The sequence below is a fragment of the Catharus ustulatus genome, chromosome 13 (genome assembly GCF_009819885.2).
Source record: "Catharus ustulatus isolate bCatUst1 chromosome 13, bCatUst1.pri.v2, whole genome shotgun sequence".
Classification (NCBI taxonomy): Eukaryota; Metazoa; Chordata; class Aves; order Passeriformes; family Turdidae; genus Catharus; species Catharus ustulatus.
The window spans coordinates 20,911,930-20,934,860 of record NC_046233.1 but is presented as its reverse complement, the minus strand read 5'-3'; the positions used below and the strand labels follow the sequence as shown (position 1 = coordinate 20,934,860).

Sequence of the window (22,931 nt, the reverse complement as noted above, 5' to 3'; positions counted from 1 at the left end):
GATTCTCACTGCAGTGTTTCAAATGTGGCACAGACAGACTCCCACAGAAAGTTAATCATGCAGTGGAGCATAAATATCTGGACTACGGTCAGTTTTGTGCCATATGGCCAGTTTTAAACCCAGAGGAATTGCACAGTTTTCTAAGTATTTAGTATGAGAATTGTCCTTGTGTGCTGTATTCATACTAGGTCTGAATGCTGCTTATCTTGGAGCAAGTCTTGGCTTAGTTTGGTGTAGTCCTAGTACTAGTGAAGAAATCACAACACTTTCCTATTTTCTATTTTTAGGGCAAGAAACATATGTGTATATATAAAATAGAATCAAATAATCAATAACGTTAGAAAAGACCTCAGAGGTGATCACATCCAAGCTTTTTCTCTCTGTCACTCTCCTGCAAGGTTCAGGACAGAGTCCATTCCCTGGAGGGCCAGGGGACCATGCTACTGATGTGGTGAATAACTGTTCCCTAAGATGAACCAGGGAGGTTTCCTGACCCCCTCTCCTTTGTTTTGACTGACTGTTTGCTGCCACTTTGCAGAGATTTTCCTTTTGCTGGTTGAATCTGCTCCATATTCAGAACCCGAAAGCTTCCAAGGCTCGTGGCAAGTGGAAGGGAACAAGTGTTGGTGCAGTGCAGGGAGAAGGCAGGTTGGCAATGGGTGCTGGTGTTTTTGGTGGAGTGGCCCACGGCACTCTCATTATGGGGTATATGTTGCCTTATCTGTGCGTTATCCTAAGGATGAAAAGCAAATTATCTGCTCTCATAACCTGTCCCCTCTCTGCTGCTCCATCAGTTCTAGTGTACAGTGCAGGTTTGTTTGGCCCTGCCTCTCATAGGGCAGAGAAGGTAAAGTTTAGCCTTTATTAATTCAGTATGTTGGTCTAATTAAGAGAAGGTGGCTCTGTGTGGAGCCCAGCTCAGGGCCTGGCTGTGCATCTGGGGGAGAGGCAGGACAAAGCTGTACCCTCATGTGTGGATGTGTAGGTTGGGCTCTAGAACAGCACTTAAAGTTGGTGTTCAGTACAGACATCACCCACCGCGTGCAAGATGAATGTGTAAATACAGCCAGCACTGATGGGCACAGTCACACTGTGTGTGTGTGTGACTGTTGTGTATCAAATGCCTTAAAAAAGGTGCAGAGGAACTGGCTGTGCGCTGGGGAGCTGTGCTGAGGCTGGAAAATGCCTTTATCTTGTTTGTCCTCTTTTCTCATTCCTTGGTAGTGAGAATTGGTTGTTGACTTTCAAACTGCTGAGCAACTTTTAACTACTTGTGTGGACTAAAAATCCACCTTCATCAGATGCTAAAATAGCTCCTAACACTTTCCCCGAATAATTCTGTCGAGCATCGGGAGAGTTCAGTTCCGCAGCAGTGATGACTGTCGCCACAATTTATTGAAATTGAAAATAAGATCTTTGTAAGAGGGAGTTTAAAAGTGGCAGAATTGTTCCACAAGTGTGTGGAAATGCCGCTGGCTCAATTGTAAACACTTAGCATGTAGATAGATGGAAATTTCTGCACATTCCTTACAAGTGTGGTGCTGCAGAGCCTCAGGGTTTGGTCACTGGAGGTCAAGCCAGGGAAGATGTCCCCAGTGAAACAAGGAACCTTTGCCTGGGGAGCTGAGCTGAGCCCCAGGGCTCCGAAAATCCTCAAAGTGATGCAAAGTAGGGCCTGGTTTGCAAAGCAAACACAGCACAGCTAAGGCATTTGTGACTGTAGCTTGATAACAAGGATGTGTGAACACACTGCACGTGGCTTCCTGCTTAGCTGCAACACTCGCCTGAATTTTTCTTCCATTATTGCCGGTTATGCAAATTGATTAATTTGACAGATTTCTGCCTTTTACAGAAGTCATGTTCAGAACAGGGAAGAGCTTTGATCTACTGGAAGGTTAAAGTTGCTTGTCAGGTGTTGTGCTTGTAAAGAAGATGAAAAAAACTCTTCCCAACATGGAAATGTATGCCTTGGACATCACCTACAAAATTAAAGGAGTGCCAAATTCTACAACATGTTTCAAATAATCAAATATTAGAGGCTATTTTTAAGGTTCCATTCCCTGGAGTCCTGTGGCTGCCCAAAAGTATCACCTTTCATTTTAAACATGTTTTTTAGAAAAATAGGAGACTCACAGTTTTCCTCAGAGAGAAAAACTAAATTCCGAATGTTTAAAACCAAATGAAATCCACCCACCCTGTAAGGAGACAGCAATTGAAAAGCTATTCATTAGACTTTATTGTTTAGATGAGATGTTTGGAAGGAACTCCTCCCAGTGAGGGTGAGCAGGGTGCCCAGAGCAGCTGTGGCTGCCCCTGGATCCCTGGCAGTGTCCAAGGCCAGGCTGAACATTGGGGCTTGGAGCAGCCTGGGACAGGGGAAGGTGTCCCTGCCCATGGCAGGGGTGGCACTGGATGGGCTGTAAAGTCCCTTCTAGCCCAAACTGTTCTGGAATTCTGTGGTTCATGTTTCTGCTGCACTGCTGTTGAGGTCCCTCCCCAGCCACCAAAGCCCTCAGGCAGGGTGGGGTGGTGGCAGGACTGGGGTGGGGTGCCCAGGAGCCTGGGAAGCCCTTTCTCAGGAGGAACCTTTCTCAGTAGGGTCTGGGACACTTCTCCAAGCAGGAATCTTGTAAAGGTGGTATTTGCACAACTTAATTAGTTGCTTGTCTGCGGTTTCTTCTGTCTTCACTCAGAGTCAGGGTTAAAAACACGAAGGAGACGATTTTCTCATGTTCAGGCTTGGTTGTTTATTAAATCTTATCTAAAGTACAGAAAATTCAGCAACACTTATAGCTACCAGCTAAAAGCCAGAAAAATGGAGGTGAATCAAGCTAGTTACAAGGTCTTTTAAAGCTAAACAGTCCAATAAAGAGCTAACACCTATATTATTTATACTTTTAACCCAATAACCAAACTCCTGTGACCTGCAGTGCAGCACTAACTGTCCAACTGAAAACTACTACCTGAAAGCATGAAGAAGTAAGAATACAGAAAGAGACAAGACCCAAAAACCCTCCATATTGTCCCATACCTATTACTATATTCTAAAACCTTCAAATTCAAAACCCTTCACCATGTGAAATCACACACTTCTGTTTAACTACATACCCGTGATTTTAAATCCATCACTCAGATTTGGAAGCCTTCTCCAAGGGCTCAAGTCAAAAGTAGTGTTCTCCTGGGGGTCAGTGCTAGAAAGCACAGAAAGCTCAAAACTCCCATGTTTCTGGGATCCAACAGAACCTCTCGCAGCAGGGTCTGGGAACACCTCTTTCTCCCAGCAGGAACACCTCTCTCTCCCAGCAATTTTCCTTTGGGTGCACCTGCAGCAGGTGAGGTCACTGCAACAAGAAAGAACCGAAGAAGAGCCAGACAGCTTGAGGGGATGAGAGCCAAACCAAGGCATTTCTCTTGCTGAGACCCACAGAAGTCCCTAGAGAGGGCAAGGGGTGATACCTTGCCTGGAATGTTGTGCAGGGGAAGGAAGAGGAGCAGACAGGAGTGCCCTGCTCTGTCACACCCTGAGCTGTTAGAGGAGCGCCTGATGGGGCAGGCTGCATTTTTTGTCTATTTAGCATTCAACCTGGAGGTGGCTAAATAGAAATGGTTTAAAGTAACCCTTCAGTTGCCATAAATACTTGTCTAAATTGCAAATAGATGTCTGGCCCAAGCTTGGAGTGTGTCCTCCAAAGCCAGCCTTGGAGTAGGCTGAAGGAGGCCCCAGAATGTGGTGCTGTAGGGATTGAGCCCAGGATGGGGATGTCTGGATGTGTTTGACATCACCAGGCAGCTCCAGGAAAGTTTTGCTTGGGTCTGGAGACTGGGAAAGGAAAAATCCTTCATGCTTCAAATGCTTTCCTCCTTTTTTTGCCCAGGTTGGTCTGTAGGGCTGGGGAAAAAATCACCATGGAACGCTGCTTTCCTGGCACTGGGTGTGGTTTTTATTTGTGAAATGCTACTGTGCAACAAAGCAGCAGCAAATTTAAAGTAGTTCAGATGGATAAAAGCACCCTATTAAGGTAATTTTGGTTTATTTGTCCCAGGAATGCATAGCAAATGCGTGTCTAGTTACAGATAAAGCAACGAAGCCTTTCATCTTCTTCCAGTGAAAAAAACCTCTGCAAATAATGTGGAAAATGTTTTGGTAAAATGAATGAAGGTCTTTTCAAGGATTTGGTTATCACAGATGAGAGCCCCACTTGAGGGAATTGGGAATGTTTCTCCCTGTCCTCCTGTTGAACTGTTGTTTTGGGACAATTGCAGCTGACTCTGGAAATGCCTCATTTTGAGATAATAATCTGTCTTAATCTGGCCTTTGGGAATCTTTGGGGTCACCTCTGGGTTTGGCATGGGAAGAGCAGGTCTGTCCCTCTGCCTTTGGTGATCCCTGGGGTCACCTCTGGGTTTGGGATGTAGAGGGCAGCTCTGCAGTGCTCAGTGAGGATGATGGAGATGCAGGAATCTGACTGAAAAGTGCACACTTAGCAATGTACCATTCTTCCTCTCCAATTTCTTGCTCTGTAGGTGGTAGAGAATTAGTCCTTAATTACTGGCAGGCTGTGGACAACAACCACCCCCCTTAAACTGTTTACATTTCTGGATAAGGCTGGAGCTGGATATTCTTTAAGGTTCAGTCCTTTTCAAAATCTATGGGAGATTTTATAGTGCTTGTTTATCTTTCATGCCATGTACTCAGATAAATGTTTGTTCCCAAATAGCTTTTATCTGTTAAAAACTCCAAAACCCTGTTAATCCATGTCTGCATCCCATCACATATGATAAATCCCATTTGTGCCATTCAGCTTCCCAGTCTGTGAAAAGGCCCAATCAAGAGGCTTGTGCAACTGGGGGAGTTCAGAACTGGGCAGAAAATTACAGTAATTTCACGACTATAAGGCGCACCCTTTTGACTAAAATTTTCCCTCGAACCCGGAAGTGCGCCTTATAGTCCGGTGTGCCTTATCTGATGGACAAAGTTGCGAAATTTGCCAAACCGGAAGTGTGAGCTGTGAGCCGTGGGGGGAGCCGGAAGTGCCACGGCAGCCGCCTGGAGGCGGGCCCAGGGGCCCGTGGCACCGCCCCTGCCAGGTGGAGGCGGGGCAGGGGGCCCGCAGCACCGCCTCTTCCCGGGTCCAGGCAGTCCCAGGAGCCCATGGCTGCTGGGTGAATGCCGCCCAGGGGGCCCGTGGCACCCGCCTTCCCGGGTCCAGGCAGTCCTGGGGGCCCATGGCCGCCAGGTCCAGGGGGGCCCGGTGGCTCGCGGCACCGCCCCTGCCAGGTTGAGGCGGGGCCTTGGCCAGCAACCGTGCGGGGTGAGCTGGGGGCGGAGCCTCGCTGCAAAAAAAAAAGTGCGCCTTATAGTCCAGTGCACCTTATCTGATCTACAAAGTTGCGAATTTTGCCGACTCCGGGGGGGTGCGCCTTATAGTCCAGTGCGCCTTATGGTCATGAAATTACTGTAGATGCAAGGTGGAGCTGGAGTTCTAGACTCGCTTGGATACAAGAAATTATATCAAGAAATTTCCCTTGAATAAAACATTAATTTCGCATTATAAAACATGATGTTGCTCTGATAATGGTTCCTGTTTTGAGTAATCCTCATTTCCTGTGTCTCTCTGGTGACTCATCACAGCAGAGCTCTCATCCATTCTGCTCTGCAGATGCTCTCAAGCTGTGTATTCCCCATCTGACTCAGCTCCTGTGTATCAGCATCTCCTTCTATTGCTCTGGGAGCTCTGGGAATGTTTGCCTTCAGAGCCCTTCAGCCTCTCTCCAGCCTAAAAATGACTGGTGTTCCTGGCTTCGCTTTTAAATTTAACTCCAATTTCTAACAAGTTTGTGGTTAAAAATTCGCATTTCAAATTTTCAGGTTGTCTCAAGTCTTGAATCTGGAACTGAGAAGCCCAGACTGCAGAAATGTGTGTCTGTCCTTGTATGGGTCTGTGAGAGGAACCGATCTTTCTTCCTTTCAGGTTTTCAGTGAGTGGTTGTGTGTATAAAACATTCCCAATGTGATGTGTGCCTTCTTCAGCTTTAATTAAACTTCAAGGGTTTAAAGGTGATGGGGTGTAAGGGTCTAAATGGAGACTGTGCCTCAGCTGTCATATGTGTAACAGGGACTGAGCTGCTGCTACTGAGGTTTATAGGCAAATATAAAGTTTTAAGAAGACTGATGGGTGGGTGGTGATCTAAGCAACAAAACCACAGGATTCAAAGAAATTTTTGTTGGGGCTCGGAGGGCTGCAGTGCTCTGAAGTGCAATGAGGTCCATGCAGAATGTTCCACGTGTGAATTTGGATCCCCAGAGATGGGGTAGAGCTGCGTGTGTGACATGGATGATGCCAGGGGAGATGCCTGTCAGCTCTGGAGTTCAACAGAGCCTTTGCTGACTCTCTTTGCCATTTGGGCTAAAGGAGGAGAGGGTAGGTGTTAGCAGGTGTCACTCCCATCAGAATTAACTGGCCATAAATAGATTTTTAAGACTTTGCTTCTTGTCTTGCTGTTCTAGGTGAGGTTGGGGCTGGAGGTTCATTCTCCAACTCCTGGGAAGTGCTGAGTCATGTAGAGGAGTTTTCCTTTTTGAAGTCAATTTCACCTCCTGTGAGCAAAATGAAGCCTGGTGTTCAATAAAGGGTGCACTGCAGTGAATATTTAATCGTTGTGCTTGTCTGGTGCTTTCATTTACTCAGGTTAAGCCCATGGATTTGGCACGGCCATGGAGCTGCCCTCCTGTCACCTGTACCACAAGATGTACCTGGGACTCACTGCAGCACAGCCTCTACTTTTAATTGACTTCTCCCCTTATTTCTGGCAGTTATTTAAGCTTCTTAGGTCATATTTGGGTAAAGTTTTCCTTTCCATACTGAAAGCAGTTTCTAGTATTAAAAGTTGCGCATGGATGAGAGTTTTCACTGGATGAATGATGAGAGAGAAGGGAGTTTTGGGACAGTGCCATGCTTCATATAGTTCTTTAGATATATTGTCATGAGGTGGTTACCTCAGATGTCAGTCTGTTAGGATTACATAACATTTTAAAATTATCTCCTTTCCTATGGCCAAAAAATGATTCAGTCCTCTTGCATATTGTATTACCTCGAGCTCTTGGTATTTATTACATATGCAGTCAAGAAAATAAGAGTCTGAGGCTTGCATAGATTTATTTAGGAGCATTTAGCAGCTCTCTGTTTGCTAGTAATTTGGTTCATCAGAATGAGGAATTTATTTCTGAATTGCCTTTTAATGAGCACATAAGCAAGTTTCTCTATCACTCTAAAACTGTGGGTTGTCACTTCAGAGGTTTGTTTTTACAAATGGAAGTTGTTATCTCTTGCATAGGTATCAGCCTGCTGTGGTAGTTTCCACTGGTTTTAATGGAGCTTGAGTTTGAATAGCCCAGATAAAAGAAAGATAAGAACCTTTCTCTTTAGAGAGATTTCTTCTACTACGTATTTTGTGCTTGATGGAATTTATGCAGCCAGAACAAGCCCCTAAATGATTTTTAGTTCTATGAATAGTGACTTTTTACTCGGGTAGATTGTGATAGGACAAGGGGGAATGGTTTTAAACTAAAATAGAGCAGGTTTAGATTCAATATTAGGAAGAAATTGTTCCCTGTTAGGGGATGCCTTATGACACCTGATTTTGGAAGGGCGAAGGCAAACAGAGGTATTTTTCTGTGAGAAGGATTTATGTGACTGAAACAGAAGATGAACAACATGGTGTTTCTGTGTGGGAGATTAAAATGGTTTATTAACTGATTAACTAACTGGCTGGGATTTAAATTGCTGCTGCTGAAGCACTGTATATGTGCAGCTGAAGTTTGTCTGAAAAGAAGGAAGGGAACTGAGCAGAATTGCAGGAGGTGAATTCAGCACCTGAGCTCTCAATCCCTCATTGCTAGGTGTTATAGATTTCACAGCAGATCAGAGAGTATCACCTCCATTCCAGAGGAAATAGCCTCAAGTTGCACTAAGGAAAGTTTAGGTTTGATATTAGGAAAAATGTCTTCATGAAAAGAGGTGTCAGGCATGGGAGCAGGTTGTCCAGGGTGTGTTCCAAAACAAGTGTGGATGTGGCGCTTGGGGACTGGCTTAGTGGTAAGCAAGGTGATGCTGGGCTGATGGCTGGACTTTTCCAGTGGTAACAATTCCCAGATTCCTTTTGCCAGAGCCTGGAAGCTTCTCTGTGGGATGGGATTTCAAAGCCAGGCAAAGCTGGTGCTCCTCTTCTAGGATCTGAATTGAACAGTGTATGAAACTGGAGGTTGCTTTGGAGTCCTGCAGCTCCATGGGGCATTTCTCTTCTACATTAGGTATGGAAGGGAAAATGGCAGAAAAGCAGAGGAGAATCTGTGTGCTGATCCAGTGGAGTCCCCCAACAGCTTTTAGTTTTGGTTTGTTTTTGTTATTTTTTTTTCTTTGTCTAATTAGAAATTTGAAATGAAAAGCCTGCCACAAAGCCTGTAGATGAATGAGGTTTGAGGGAGCAGTGAGTAGCAGGGAGGCCTGCACAGAGCTGTGTGAATTGCTTGCACTTCAGCATGCTCAAATGAAAGGTCATTCACCAGGGCTGTTTGGCAGGAAGAAAAGGAAAAGCTGATTCCCCCTTCTTCCAGTCTGGGAAAGCCACCAGCATTTCATCACACAGGGCTTAGAGCTGCCATGAGACTTATGGAACAGAGATTGGGGTGGTGGAAGGTGTACTCAGCACACCTAATTCAGCTGGCATTCACTTTTATTGGTGCTCTTCCTACCAACAATTAATGTACACAAAATGACTTATCTCTGGGTCCTGTGTTTTGATGAGCAGCATCAATCCCTACAGGTAAAAAACTCACTTCTGTCATTTGCAGTTTGTGAGATCATGTGGGAAACAGGAAAAGAAAATGAGTAGTGGGTTAAGAAGATAGAAATGGGCAACCAATTGCAGCTTCCTCTCTGTTTTACAAAAACAGGCATATCTGGCAGTGCAAATTCTCAGATATTTTTAAAGAAACACAGAATAGTATGCAAAGTGTGGGGGATTTTGGGTCAATATCCAATTTCAAGGAAGTCAGAAAGAAACACAATAGTAGTACAAGTAGTTCTTACTTTTTGTTGGCTTCTTGTCAGGGCATTGCTCTTATTTTTAACTCTTTTTGTCCTCTGGTTTACTCGAGTTATAATTTATTTACAAATTGATTCCTCGGGAATGTCATTCAAAAGCCATGTGCTGTGAGACAAGGCAGATTTTCATTTTTCACACTGTCAGGTTGAGCTGTAGAATGTGGATCAAACAGAGCACATGGCTAGCCTCTTTCTTAGTTTTTTTCCTTCTCTGCTGAAATAAACTCATAGGTGTATGGAGGTAAATCATCACTAAGAGTGCTCATACCTGTGAGCAGGTAAATCCTCACTAGAGGTGCTCTTTCTTACCTGTGAGCTGCAGCTGGCTGAGCCAGGTCTCGAGGAGGTGGGGATGCTGCTGGACTTTGATAAAATCGGGCAAACGATGCACGCAGTCTTGCAGCAGCCCCTCCCAGCTGGGATGGCTGGAGAAGGAAAGCTCCATCAGGGAGAGGTTGATCTGCTGGCCCCTCTCAGCTGTAGGAGGAGTGTGGGCTGCTCTGGAGCCCTGCAGTGTCCCCAGCCCTGGCTGGGGCTGGATTCCCAGCACTGGGGTCCTGGGACCAGCACTCGGCTCCTAGCCCACAGGAAGCATTCCATGCTGGAGGGTCATCCCAGGACCTGGGTGTGTCCAGCTATACAGCTCCACGGAATTTTGGCAGTGCTGTGCACAGTCATGGCTGAACCTCCCTTCCTGTGGCTTGGCACCAGCCAGGCTTTTGGCACGAGGGCTGGCAGGCATCACTCTGGAGAGTGACGTGGAGCAGGAACTCCCCTGGGACACTGGCCTTGCTGGCTGCAAGAGCTTGGCCCTCCCTGCTGCTGTCAGAGCCCTGGGGATATCGGCTGTGCCACATTTTTGTCTTTTGCCATCATCCCTGAACCCTACGTTCCTCCAATCCTGCCAGCTACAAAGAGAAAATTAATGTGGTTTTTGGGGTAGTGGTTGGAATTAATGGTTTTAAAGGTCTCTTCCAACTGAAATGATTCTTTGATTCTGTAAAACATGAAAAATCACCCTTGTCTTATATGGGGGAAGAAGGATTGGAAGGGGGAATCTGTATTGCACCAGCTCTAGTAAGTAAAGATACTGCTATTAAGAGATAAACCAGGGAAAAATATATCAAATTGCATGTTGGCTTGGGTCCTACTTTGAAAAAAAAAAAAAAAAGTATTCTGTAAAGATAATGTGTGACGGACCCATTTGTTTATCTGAGGTGAAAAAGGAAGGAAAAAGTCATCTGAGATCTGCCTGATGTGAAGATGACCTGAGCTGAGCTGTGCTGTACGTATCTTTAAAGTTGGGAATTATATCTCTTGCTAGCAGCCAAAACACTTCTTAAGGCATTGAGGAGATTTTAAAGATAGGCATAAAGAGAGATTATTGAGTTAGACTTCTGGGATTTAAATTATGGCCATGTTGAAGGGAAAGCATCCTCACCTTGAAGCTGTTCTAACTAGTGTCAGGTCAGTCTGTCCTCAGAATTGAAAGTCATAAAATGGTTGCTAAAAAAGTGTATGCATTCTAGTGTGGAAGAATCAGGACAGACTGAGCATTTGTGGAAGTGTGACTGGAGTTATATCTGCAATCAGCAAGTTAAAAAATTATCATTGATTATAGCTCAGTAAAATGTCAGTTCTCATGCATTCCTCCAGCAGGGCTGCTGCTGGATGGTGCTGGGTACACAGTTCCTAAATCCAGTTTGTAACTTGTTTCTGTACACCAAACAGGATTGGGAAAATACTACCTCAAGGATTACAAAGGTTGAGTCTTTCTTTTTAACAAATATCACTGGATGTCAAGCAAACCTAGCAAATTTAATTGACTTCTTTAACATATGAAGTGTTTTGGAGCTATTCTGTGGAAATAGCATTCAGAAGGTTTTACCAGTCCATGATGTTTCTGTTTGAGTTGGATCTGCACAGTGCTGGCAGAGAACTGGGCAGTGTGAACTTTTGGGGTGATTTTGTTTGAAGGCAATTGCTGACTCTTGGGAACTAATGTAACCCTCTGTGCATAAATGCCAGGGTATTTTCCTCATTTGCAGTTGTTTTTTATGTACCAACTCTGCTGTACAGAGGTTTGCACAAAAACCCTTTTTTTGGTCACTGGTTTTCAGTGACAGTTGATGTCACTAAACCTGTTTGTGTCATTGTAAATTGACATAAAACTTTGGAAGGCTGGAAATGGCTAAGCAGATTTCCCACTCATAGGTAATTAGGCAACTATAACATGGGAACATTCATAGAGATAAGAGGATGTGGAAAGTGGAATTGTATTTAGGAGGTTTGTTTTCACTCTGTTCAGTATTGAATATTACTTCCTAAGGAAGTTACTTTCCTCCACAAATGAAGTGCATGGAGTTGTGCTAATCATGACTTTAATAGATGATGGTGAGGAAAAGTAATTAGCTTTCAATCAGAAATGGTTACACTACACCAGGCACTGGTGCTTTACACTGCATGCACTGTAAATGCAAGTCATCTTAACATTGTTGGGAATTCATGAAGCTCATATTTCCATGTTCTCTCAGGTTCCTGAAATGTTAATTACTGGGCTCTGGTGCCAGTCAGTTCCTGTGCTGACAATAGGGATTAGAAGTCATAAAGAAGTCAATGAGGCGCTGCACAGGAATGAGATCTGTTCCAATTGCATGCATTCAGTGCAAGTGCCAGGATTCTGATTTCATTCCTTGGCTCCGGAAGCTGCACACAGGAATTGTGCAGTGGCGTGGTGCAACACAGACACAGCAAGTGCTGGTGCTGTGCAGGATGAGGGATCTGCTCTCAGACAGGATATGGGATCTGCTGTCTGACAGGATAAGGGATCTGCTCTTCAGAAGGATGAGGGATCTTCTCTCAGGATGAGGGGTCTTCTCTCTGGCAGGATGAGGGATCTGCTCTCTGGCAGGATGAGGGATCTGCTCTCCAGCAGGATATGGGATCTGCTCTTCCCTAGCACCTGTGGAACACTAGCTCAGATGGCACTTGGGGAGCACTCTAAGCACTGTTCCTGAGTGAAAGCAGAACCTCTGCTGAGTCAGCAAGGGCATGGGCACAGAGGTTTGGGGCTGAAAAAGACAGACTGGGTGAGAAATGTAGCATCAGCAGTGGTGGCTTTGCTGGATGGTTGTTTTGTGTCCTGACTGGGAGAGAAATGGTACTGGTTTGGGGTTTTTTGTTGTTGGAGATTTTCTGAAGAGATGAGGGGAAATAGATAGCATTTGAGGGGAAGATAAGGAAAAAGGATTAAGAAAAATAGGGATCATGTGTACAGGTATGAAAGGGAGAAGACTAAGGGACTCTAGAGGGGAAAAGCAGTAGTGAAACAGGGCATCCTTCAAGGGTGAGAGTTGCAGGAGTCCAGCTGGACACAGATGACAATGTTGGTGCTTAAGGCTGCTGTAGTCACTCCTGTGTGTCCCAGCAGCTGGGTCATTGCTGCTTTTGTCACTGTGGGGCCATCCCTGTGTGACACCCCTGCCTCTGCCCCTGAAATCTTCCTCACACAGAAGATTAAAGAGAGGGGTCCTAACCTGGAACATGTGGATGGCACTTTTCTCTTCCTGAAAATGGAATATTCATATTTTTTATGAGAGCTTTTCTAAAAAAATTGCCTAGAAAGCTTGTGATCCCAAGAGGGTTTATACTGGCTTTTGCCAGATAGCCAATCTTTCATTATAATGTGGTTGCAGTGCATTTTACTTGAATTTATAAACAAACAACTCCTCTCTAAAAGCAGCCTTGCCAATACACTCTGTTGGTGGTCCTAACCTTTGCTGAAGTGAGCGCAGCTCGGAGCTCTTGTCCCACAGCTTTGGAGCTGCCCCTGGCCTGGCAACTTCAGCCTTTAACTGTGCTGCTGTTACAGAAAATCCTTCTCCCATGACCTTGTGCCGAACATCAGAGCCACAGGATCAGTTAGCTCTCAGAAACCTTTATCTTTTCTATGGGAAGAAGTGGAAAATCCTTCAAATCAAAATGCACCTTAGATACCTGCAGCTTGTGCTGGTTGGGTCAGTGGCGTTCCAGAACATTAATGTGTTGAAAATATTGAGATTTTACTTCAAATTGTTATAAGGATTCATCTATCTGATGTGAGAAGTGTTTCAGGCTTTTGTTTTGGTTTGCAGACACTGCAGGGGTATGTGTTGATATGCTATTATCACCATATATATATACATACCATATATATCACCGTATCACTATGTATACCTCACCTTCCCTTCACCCCTCTTCTTTCTCATTGCAGATTTACAGGGAGTAGCAAAGGATTCAGATTGTGACCTGCATTTCCAGCTATGTAGTGGAAGGGAGCTGTCCCTTGCCTCTCCCCACTGTGTGGCCCTGTTTCATGTGAAAGCTGATGTATTGCAGTGCTTGGGAAACAGCTGGCAGTTCCCCACTAGTGTTTGCTGGCTGGGAGAAGCAGCGAGCTCAAAGCTGACCCTCTGCCCTGATGAGGAAAGATGCATTCCTTACAGGATCTGGCTGGTGCCCAGCCCCTGCCCAGAAAGTGCTGTGCTGTTCCATGGCACCCCAGTCCTTCCCACGGAGCTCTGGCCAGTTCAGGGGTGATGGGGAGGGTGGCGAGCAGTGTGGCAGCTCGTGGGTGTCATGGGACAGCCCATGGTGCCAGAGCCCATGTCTGCATCACAGCAGCTGTCGTCCCTGAAGTCTCGAAGGGTTTGAGTTTTTCTGCTGTAGGAGAGGATTTCCCCTTGCAGGGTTCGGTATTGAGATGAGAGTCAGTGGGTTTGAATGTGACCTGGAGCCTGGCCGAGGTAAGGAGGGTGCTTCCCACAGGAACTCGCTTCCTTCCCTGCCTCCAGGGTCCCATGTGGGATGTGCAGGATATGCTGCTTGGTTTGTCAGAGCCCATTCTCAGGGCAAGAGAACTTTTGGGAGGTTAATAGGAAGAAATTGCATCTGATGAGAAAAATGAGGGGATGCCACCAGCACTTTACTGAGATCTGTGGGTTTGCTTGTCATTGCTCCCTAGTGTTGTATCTTGCTTTTAAAGATCCATTTCATATCTGTTTGTGGTTGCAGATGCAGCAGAGAAAGGTGTAACTGCTGAACCCAAATAAAAACAAAATAGATCTCAGCAGCAAGAAGTCAAAATTGTAAAATTGCAGGAGAGAGCAAAGAGTATGCAGGATCCTGCTTCTATGGAGTAGTTTATAAAAGACCTGTTTCTATGGAGTAGTTTCTGAAAGACCTATTTTGTGTTATTGAATTAAATTCTGAGAAAAATGTGAAGTAATCTGGCCTTCCTAAGTGTTGTGCTTGTGTGTGTGGGTGTGCACAACTTGGTGGTGCTCCAAATCCACCCAGAGCCCAGTGTTCCAACCACTTCTGTCCCTTCTCCTGCCTGATGACTCAGCAAGTTACTGTCTTTCCAGCAATGTCCAGACTTGTCTGCATTTAAGTATCCAGACACTTTGTTCCTTTCTTACTGCTGCATCACCACAAAGAGCCTCATGGATTTTATTTTCAACACCCTCTGGGCAGCAGTAAGGCTTTACTCTCATCACTAGCTGTTAGCACCCTGAACTAGAAACTTGGGTAAAAAACTTCACAATTCAACAATCCTGATATTTTGATCATTGAGGTGTAATTAGCACAAGTGGTATGTGGAAATGGATGTTGCTTTCCTGGCATGTGGTTGAACATTGAAAAAGAGAGAAACTGGCAAGTGCACTCTACCTATTTACACACAAATAATAAAGAGTGAGGTTTTTTTGGAAAAGTGTTGATGAAGTGGTATGTGAAGTTCTACCTATTTTAGTATTTTCCTTTACTCTGTTTTAGGTGTCTCCTGCAGAAAATAACAGCAATGAATCTTTCTGAGAGAAAGGAAGAGACTCCTCCACCCTCCATTAGAATTTGCTGCCTTATCCCAAACGCTCCAAAACACATTTAAATCACTTAGTTGTAGCTTTTCATAAGTAAATCTCTTTTCTCACTCTTAATCTCTGATTCCAAACTGAAATGTAAATGTAAATTCCTTTACGAGTGGCTGCAGCCTGTGTTGTCCAAGTAGGAAGTGTGAGCAAGAGTGCACTGCAGGAGATGGAGCTCTACCTGGGATTTAGCTTGTGCCTATTTCAGGTTGTGCATGTGGGGTATGGAACCTGCCCCAGAGTACATTTGTCTGTCTCTGGCTGCTCAGGACCAGCAGGAGGAATCTGAGCTGAGCCTGATCCTGGCTCTGTCGTTGTGGTTGTGCTCACCAGAGGGAGCTCCCAAAAACCACAGAGTGCTGAGGTGGCTGAGGAAAGAGTTTCTATAGAGACAGACACAGGCTGAAATGCTGGTCTATCCACAACATCCTGCTCATTGTTTCATACTTGTACATGCAGCTGTTGCTTGTTGGCTGTTCCCAGCAGGAATCCCTGCCCCACTCATTCTTGCTGTGCCTCAGCAAGAGGGTCAGCAGTGGCCTTCAGCACGTGTCTGAGCTCCATCAGTGCTGCTGCACTAAGGACTGTCCTAAATATTAATATGTTTTTATTTATTCTATGTATAAACCACCCCAGGCTGAGCTGGAGAAAAGGAGGCTCAGGAAGAACCTTCTGGTTCTCCACAACTCCCTGACAGGAGGAGTTGGGCTCTGCTCCCAGGGAACAAGTGAAGAGGACCAGGGAGAGGACAAGGAAAAATGGCCTCAAGCTGGGCCAGAGAGGTTTGGACTGGGTATTAGGGAAAAATTTCTTGATGAAGAGGGTTGTCAAACATTGGGAAAGGCTGCCCAGGGTAGTGGTGGAATCACCCCATCCCTGAAAATGTTCCAGAACAGGTGTGGATGCAGCATGTAGAACGTGGTTTAGTGGTGGTGCTGGCTCGATGGTTGGACTCAATCTCAGGTCTTTTCAACAGAAGCCTTAAGGATTCTGTGATTCTGCATTCAAGTGCTTTGTGCTTGAATTTTTGGTAAAGGAGCAGGCAGTGCCTGTAGGCTTCTGTGAGCAGAGGGTCAAAATCCAGCTTTAGGTGAGAACGGCCACTTCTGCCATAGTTCACAATTATTTTCAAGGGTGGCCTTGTTTGAAGGTGACTTCAGTAGCAGTGTTGGCAGGTATTTCAGGAGTGTCATTTATCCTGATGAACGTATACCTGAGTAATTAGGAACATAGTATTGAAACAAATCATAGGAATTTTGTGTGTGATCTGAGTGCTGTAGATTTTTGACAGGGAGAAAAGACTTAGGGAATTAAACAGTTCATGTGAATGTGTTTCCCTTGGTGTGTTATGGGGTTACACTGAGCTGCACCCTGGACAGTCTGAGCTGGAGGCCAAGCCTGAAGTGGGAATGAGCAAAATGAGTCACCCAATCCCTGCTGTGAGAAACCACAATAATAGCATTAAACCAGGTGCTTAATTTAGAAGTTAAAAACTCAATTTTCCTAATTTCTACCCCAAACCATTACTTTCTTAGGGAACTAAACCCCCTTGCTTGCAAACATCTGTGGTTCTGAGGCATGCTGCATGGCAAAGGGGAGATTTCCTGTTGTGCTTCCGGCTAGGGCTGCTAAATTCCCCCGGAACAATCTAAACATCATTATCACCCCGTTCAAATTAGTATTTCCTCCTACTTTTGTAAGGGATAAAAGGAGGTTTGTTTCGTTGCTGTTGACTTAAGTGTTCCACTGAAGTTCCTTCGCAATAACCACTCTGGCACTGGGTGCATCCTGGAGAGTTTAAAGCTCCTTGGGGTTACTGGATCAAGGCTGAACCTGGGGGCCATCAGCTCTTACAGCCTGTCATTAATCCAGGAAATGCCCTGGGCCACAATCAGTGCTGCTGAAATTCTTGCCCAAACCCTGATTACAAAACTTTGTAAAGGGAAGCCTGAGGAAATGAGAGATCTCTTCAGAACATCATCATAAAATAAAGGAACAATGTAATTTATGATTATAAACCTGACAAGAACTAGCAAGGAATCCTGGAGGGTTCCCAGATAAGGATATGGAGCTCTACAACAGCTCTTCCGTTCAGTTAAGCATCCCTGCTCCCTAAGTAGAAACTCAGTGAAACTCAGAGGTTTCCTTCCTCTGCTGTTCAGAATCCTTTTGTCAAACAGTGCCAGCCAAACTGGGCTGCAGGGCACATACTTGGTCAGGAGCACTCCTGGGGCTGTTCAGGCCACTGACTGCTGCTGCTGTCATGTCTCTTCCTCTCTGTTCTTACCTTCTGAAGGTGTGCATGGTTCCTGTTGTGTCATTTTCTGTCTGTCCTTGCCTTCTCCAGGTGTGCATGGCTCGTGCTGTGGCAGAAAGCTGTGCTGAGCAGTGTGGCAGAGCAGCAGCTGAGGCTGAGTCAGGGGGTGAATCTGCCCAGTGTTTTCAGTGATGTTCTGAACAGAGATGAACGCTCAGTTCACTCCTCTGATGAATTTTACAGTTTTTCTACTTTGGATTAATTTGTCATGAGGAAAATTAGAATCTTGGGTTTTTTTCCCCTCTGAATTGATTTGGGACTTTTTCTGTAAACAAATTCTGAGTGGGTTCTCCTGGGAGGCAGTTGAGGCTGTGTATTTTTAGCCTGTGCTGAATGTGTTAAACTGGTTTGAGCTGATGGGAACAGACTGAGCACTGGGCAGGTGCCGAGGATTTTCATTTCAGTTGCCAGAGTTACAAAATTGAAAACTGTAAAGGCTCACAACAGCAACCTGAGGGATGTTTGACCTTTGGGGTTGGCTTCAGAGAGCATCCATCAGCAAATCCCTATCCCATATTAGCCCTGCCAGAGGTGCACAGTGCAGTATGTGCCCCCAGCAAATCAGATGTGGTTCAGATATAAAAGTAAAATCCTCCTTCAGGCTTTAAACAAAAATACAGTTTCTGTGTGATTGGTGTGAGAATGAATAATCTATGTATATGGTTTGCATGATTAAAGTGTGTGTAGTGGTTTTAGGCAGTTGGGCACTAAAATGGCACAGTAGCTGGGCTTGTCCTTGATCAACACTTGCAATCCAAAACAAAGACCTTTTTCCCTGCTAAACTCTTAAAATTTAGAGCAGAAACATATCTTTACTTCTTTGTGTTTGTTTGCCTTTATATTTTTTAAGAAGAAGGAATATTGGTTTTGTATTTTAGTTACCATTACGACCTCAGCTCAGTTTGTAATTGGTTAAGAACATCCTGGAAGTGCTTGGTTTTACTCAGTGTTTGAGCTGTAGCAGATTCAGTGATCCTGCCTAGTTTTCCCAAGTGCTCTGACTACATTCCCTGCTAAACACAGTTCCTCTGAATTTTAACTTTAAAATTAAACAGGGATGGTGGAAATGCTTTGAGGAAAGGAGCCTACCTAGCCACAAAACAGATCATGCGAAGAGCTTGCTCTGCCCAAGATAAAATTCTTCAGACAGGAATTATAAGGATAATTGGAACCAGGCTTTCCAAAGCCTCAGCTCTTTTGAAAGTTAATAGCCAGTATAAATAGACTCTGTGCAGTATATGGGAAAGGAGAGTTGAGGGGGAAAATACAGCCAAGACTGTGCTGATGGGCAGGAAACATTCAGCCTGCTCTGAGTTACTATTGTAACTGATAGAAGGATGACCGCATGAACTGATCTGCTTCAAACTTCCTTGCAGAAGAATACAGCAAAATGAGATACATTTTGAAACAGCAAGAAGAGGAATTTCTTGGTTTGTAGCTGGTGAAAAGGGTTAAAGAATTTATTTCATTGTTTCCGCACCCCCCCCTCCACTCCTCCTTTCAACCTGGATCTAATAAAGGACACTGTCATGGAAACGTTGAACACCCAACATAGTCTAAATTTCTGGCCTCTGCTACAGGTAATACATGTTTTGACTTACAAGGATTATCCAGAACTAAAGCCAGAGGGAGTATAAGGTTGCTATTCATTCACACTTTGAACTAAATCTGCAAAACCCTGGCTGAGGCTGTGTTGATGTGTCTCCACTGTATGATGCACAGTAAAATGAATGTTCAGCTTGGGTTATCTGGTTTTTCATTGTGCCTTGGGGCAGACACAGCTCTCTATGTTTTGCCAAGCAAGCCAGCATAAGGAATTTATGAAAAAAGAATGATTTAGGAAACAGAATGTTTTCAGGTTGAAATAGAAAGCAGATGCATCCCAAGGAGTGAAGGCAATATAACAGGAACTTGTCCTGGATGAGTAGTGGGATGGATTCCCAAAGAGACACGGATGCCTTCAGAGTATGGAGGAGAGCACAGAAAACCACTTTGCTGCATGAGGTTTAAAATTAAGGCAGGCTGCTCCAAGTGTGATGGACCTCCCTTACACTGCTGTGGTGATGGCATGGCAGGCGGGAATCGAGGAGGAGGGTGGAAAAGGATTAGGCACTGAACTGAATCTGTGAGGTGTGTGCTGAATGCTCAGCTCAGCCTGTATTTCTCCTGCAATCTGCTTTTCCATCATTTCCAAGGAGAGAAGCCTCAAAGACTAAGGAGAGCACGTGGGTTAGAACCCCATCCCAAGCAGTGAGCTCAGTGTGGTTTGGTCATGGAAACCCTCGAGCACTGCCCTCATTTCAGGGAGATTTAGATTCAGACACGTCCTGAGCACTGAGGTGCTTAGAGGAGCCTGCAGGAACCTGCACAGAGTAAAACCTTCTGCTCATTTATCTGGGAACAGGTCCTGGGGAGGGCTTAGCCAGCCCCAATGATGTAAGCGATAGCTCAGTGTGGAGTGAAAGCAGCTGGCTCTGGGGTGTGCTGTCATTCTCCCCTCCCCTGGCTTTGCCAAGATAAATGTTCTTCTCCTTTTTACCTTACTCATTAAAAAGTCTTCCCAGCCATCCCAGATAAATCGAGAACATGTTACAGTGCACACCTAAATGGTGCAATTCATTGAGGGAATTCAAAAAAGCCTGTCAGGTTATTGGTAAGATAAGAAATTACAACATGTTAAGGGGTAAAGCTACAGTACTTTGTTATTTATTTATTAGAGCTTTAAATGGTGAAGAGATTGGAGCAGAAAAAAGACCCATTGGAAACAGTTATTTTTCAGAATTTTAAAAACTCCACCAAGTTGTTCTGTGATGGTTTTGTCATTATTTTTCGTAATACATGGTTTTATGTTGTCAGGCAGATACTTGATAAGGAAATACAACATTTTTCTCCAGTGTGAGCAAACTGTTCTTGTTAAGTGCGTGCTGGGTGCAAGTGTAAATACTGTGGTTTTGGGGAAGATAAACTACTTTCCTCAGGTGTAGGAATGGAATAGGAAGTTCCGTCATAACAGCAAGAGCTCAGCTCAGTTTTGGGAGTATGACCTTTGCCTCTCTCTTATGTGAGTGCTGATCCAGCAATTAACAGCTTGAATTAAAGCCAGCAATGAAGAGATGTAGGTGCCCTGACACCCTGATCCTTCTGGTGATTTATGCAGTGCTCTGGCTTTCCCTGGCTCATAGATAGTTGGTTTTGGCATTAATACCAATCTTGAACTTCACCTCTGCCTGAAGTCAAGTGATTCTATCCAGGTCCCTGCACTGTGTCTGCCTTACTTGTAGTTGAAGTTACTATCTGAGCCTCCTTAATGTCATGGCTCCTGGAGTAATTTCAGAAAGGGAAATAATTGTCCACTCGTGGATGAGAGGCCTAGATGGGTTGGTTGGTTTAATGGGTTAGTCCTTGCTGCTCCCTTTGTGTGAGGAATCATAGACTCACAAAATAGTTTGTATGCCAAGGGATTTAAATGCCACTCAGTGCCATCCCTGCCATGGCAGGGACACCTTCCAAGCCCTGTCCAACCTGACCTTGGGCACTGCCAGGGATCCAGGGGCAGCCGCAGCTGCTCTGGGCACCTGTGGCAGGGCTTTACCAGGCTCAGTGAGGAAATTGTGATGTCTTAAGGTTTGTCTGTCTTTCTGCTTAGACAAAAGAACCACTTGGAGCAGGAATGATGAATAAAGCTGCTGACAGCTCAGTCAGGAGTGCTGGCTCCAGAATGGGCATTTGCATAATAGGAGTTATTCAGGCGATGCAAAGGTTCTGCTGAGCTGCAGACTCGAAGTGAGAATGGGAGGAAGCAATGAAATTAGCGGTGTTAAAGGTGTGAAGTGGTCTGAGTGGAAATTCAGGTGAAGCTGAAATCAGGGAAACTTCAGTGTCAAAAAAGCTCTCGCAAGAAACTGAGGTATTCTGTGCCTGCTTGACCTTCTAGAGCTGGCTGATGATTTATCACTCTGGAAGCATAATTTATGAACACTGGGAGGGAAAAAGGGGAGGAAAGTGTATGAAAATCCACTTTCCCTCCTTCGCTGCTCTAACAAACTTATGGTTCACTCTGAGAGTGAGAGGAAATAATTTACTAGCCTTTACCTGTGTTTTCCTCAGTTTGAGCTTCAACTAAACTTTCTGAAATACACACTCAGCCCCACAGCAGATTTTTGTAGCTGACAGCTGAAATTCCTAGCATATAAAAGCTGTGTGGCTATCATGTGGCCATAGAAAACCTGGATGTGCCCCCTGGGTCAGTTTGAGGCCATCCCACTGCTGCTCAGGGCTGGGTCATGCACTGAGACAACTTTAAAGCACAGGCAGGGAAGAACTAAAATTCTCTGAGAGAAAAATGTTTTTCAGAATATTTGAATTAACTTCTAAGTGTCTTTAAAAGACAATACACCGTTTTTTGAGATTAGGCCAAAGTGTCCTGTAGTTCATATCTTGGGACTGATGCAGAGTGACAGTTGCAGGAGGTGAGTTTCTGAATTGCAAACAAGTGAGGAAACTGCTGCTGTTTTGTAGTGCAGCCTGATGTAAATTACTTTTTTTTTTCCTCAAGAAGAAATCTATACATCTATAAATAGCAAATTATCTATTAGCAGATGGTTTGTGAAAGGACTTTAGGAAGTATCCAGGATTCACACAGTATATAAAAAAACCTCGGGATTACAGAGTTTTCAAACAAAATTGCTTTGTTTTCCATGAGCAGATGCAAATCTGCTTCTAAATCTGTTAATATCATGGAAGCCCCAAATAAACAAAGTTCTGTTTGAATGTTCTAGTATTTCCAAGTCTGTTAGACACAGAGCTGAAAGTCTCTATCCAGCATAGAAGCTCTGTGATCCTCAGTCCTGTGCGTGTATTTAGTCGCATATATTTGTTCTTCCTAATGGAGAATTAGAATATCATAAATCCATGCTAATATCTGTGAGTCCTGTTATGAGTTACTCCAGATTTTTTAAAATTCCCGATGAAGATAAAATGCAGTAGTTTGTTTATTTTATGATAACTTCATTCAGCGTTTAATTATTCATAAGATCACAACAAAAGGCAATATATTTTGCAAATATGACTGGTTAATAGTATGGCACTTCAGTAGAGCAATCTGATACTGAATCTTCAGTGAGGAATGAGTAACTCGCTTTTATTTGAATAATAAATCATGTAGATTACTGCAATATAGATAGTTAAAATCTGCTTTATTCTCATGTTCCAGCAAGAGCAACAAATGTATTTCAGCACTTGGTAAAATGAATGGAGTTTCCACCGCGGGAGTGAATTAAAATTACGTTAAAATTTCCCTGTTTTATGGCAGTGTGTTGTAATTATCTGGTACTGGATGTATTTCCTGCCAGTTTAAGTGCACAGATCAACCCTCCAATGTCACAGAGCAACTCTTACACCTAATGCAGCTCTCAGGACTCAAGGATATTTTAAGATTGTTAATGTGCTGTATAAAACGAAAGCATTACATAGCCTGAGGGCCATGTACAGATTGTTGTGATGCCAGTGCCCCAGTGTGTGAGCAGGAGCTGGGCAGGGTGGGGGGACACAAATGGCTTTGATCATTAGGGAGGGTTTGGGCTGTTCCTCCCTGAAGGCTCGAAG

General features: G+C 44.5%; 1 protein-coding gene across 1 annotated transcript in view; it reads left to right on the top strand.

Moving 5' to 3' along the window:
• Positions 1 to 22,931, top strand: part of FBLN2 (fibulin 2) — an 83,197-nt gene that overhangs the window by 30,628 nt on the left and 29,638 nt on the right. The gene's annotated exons all lie outside the window — the stretch shown is intronic.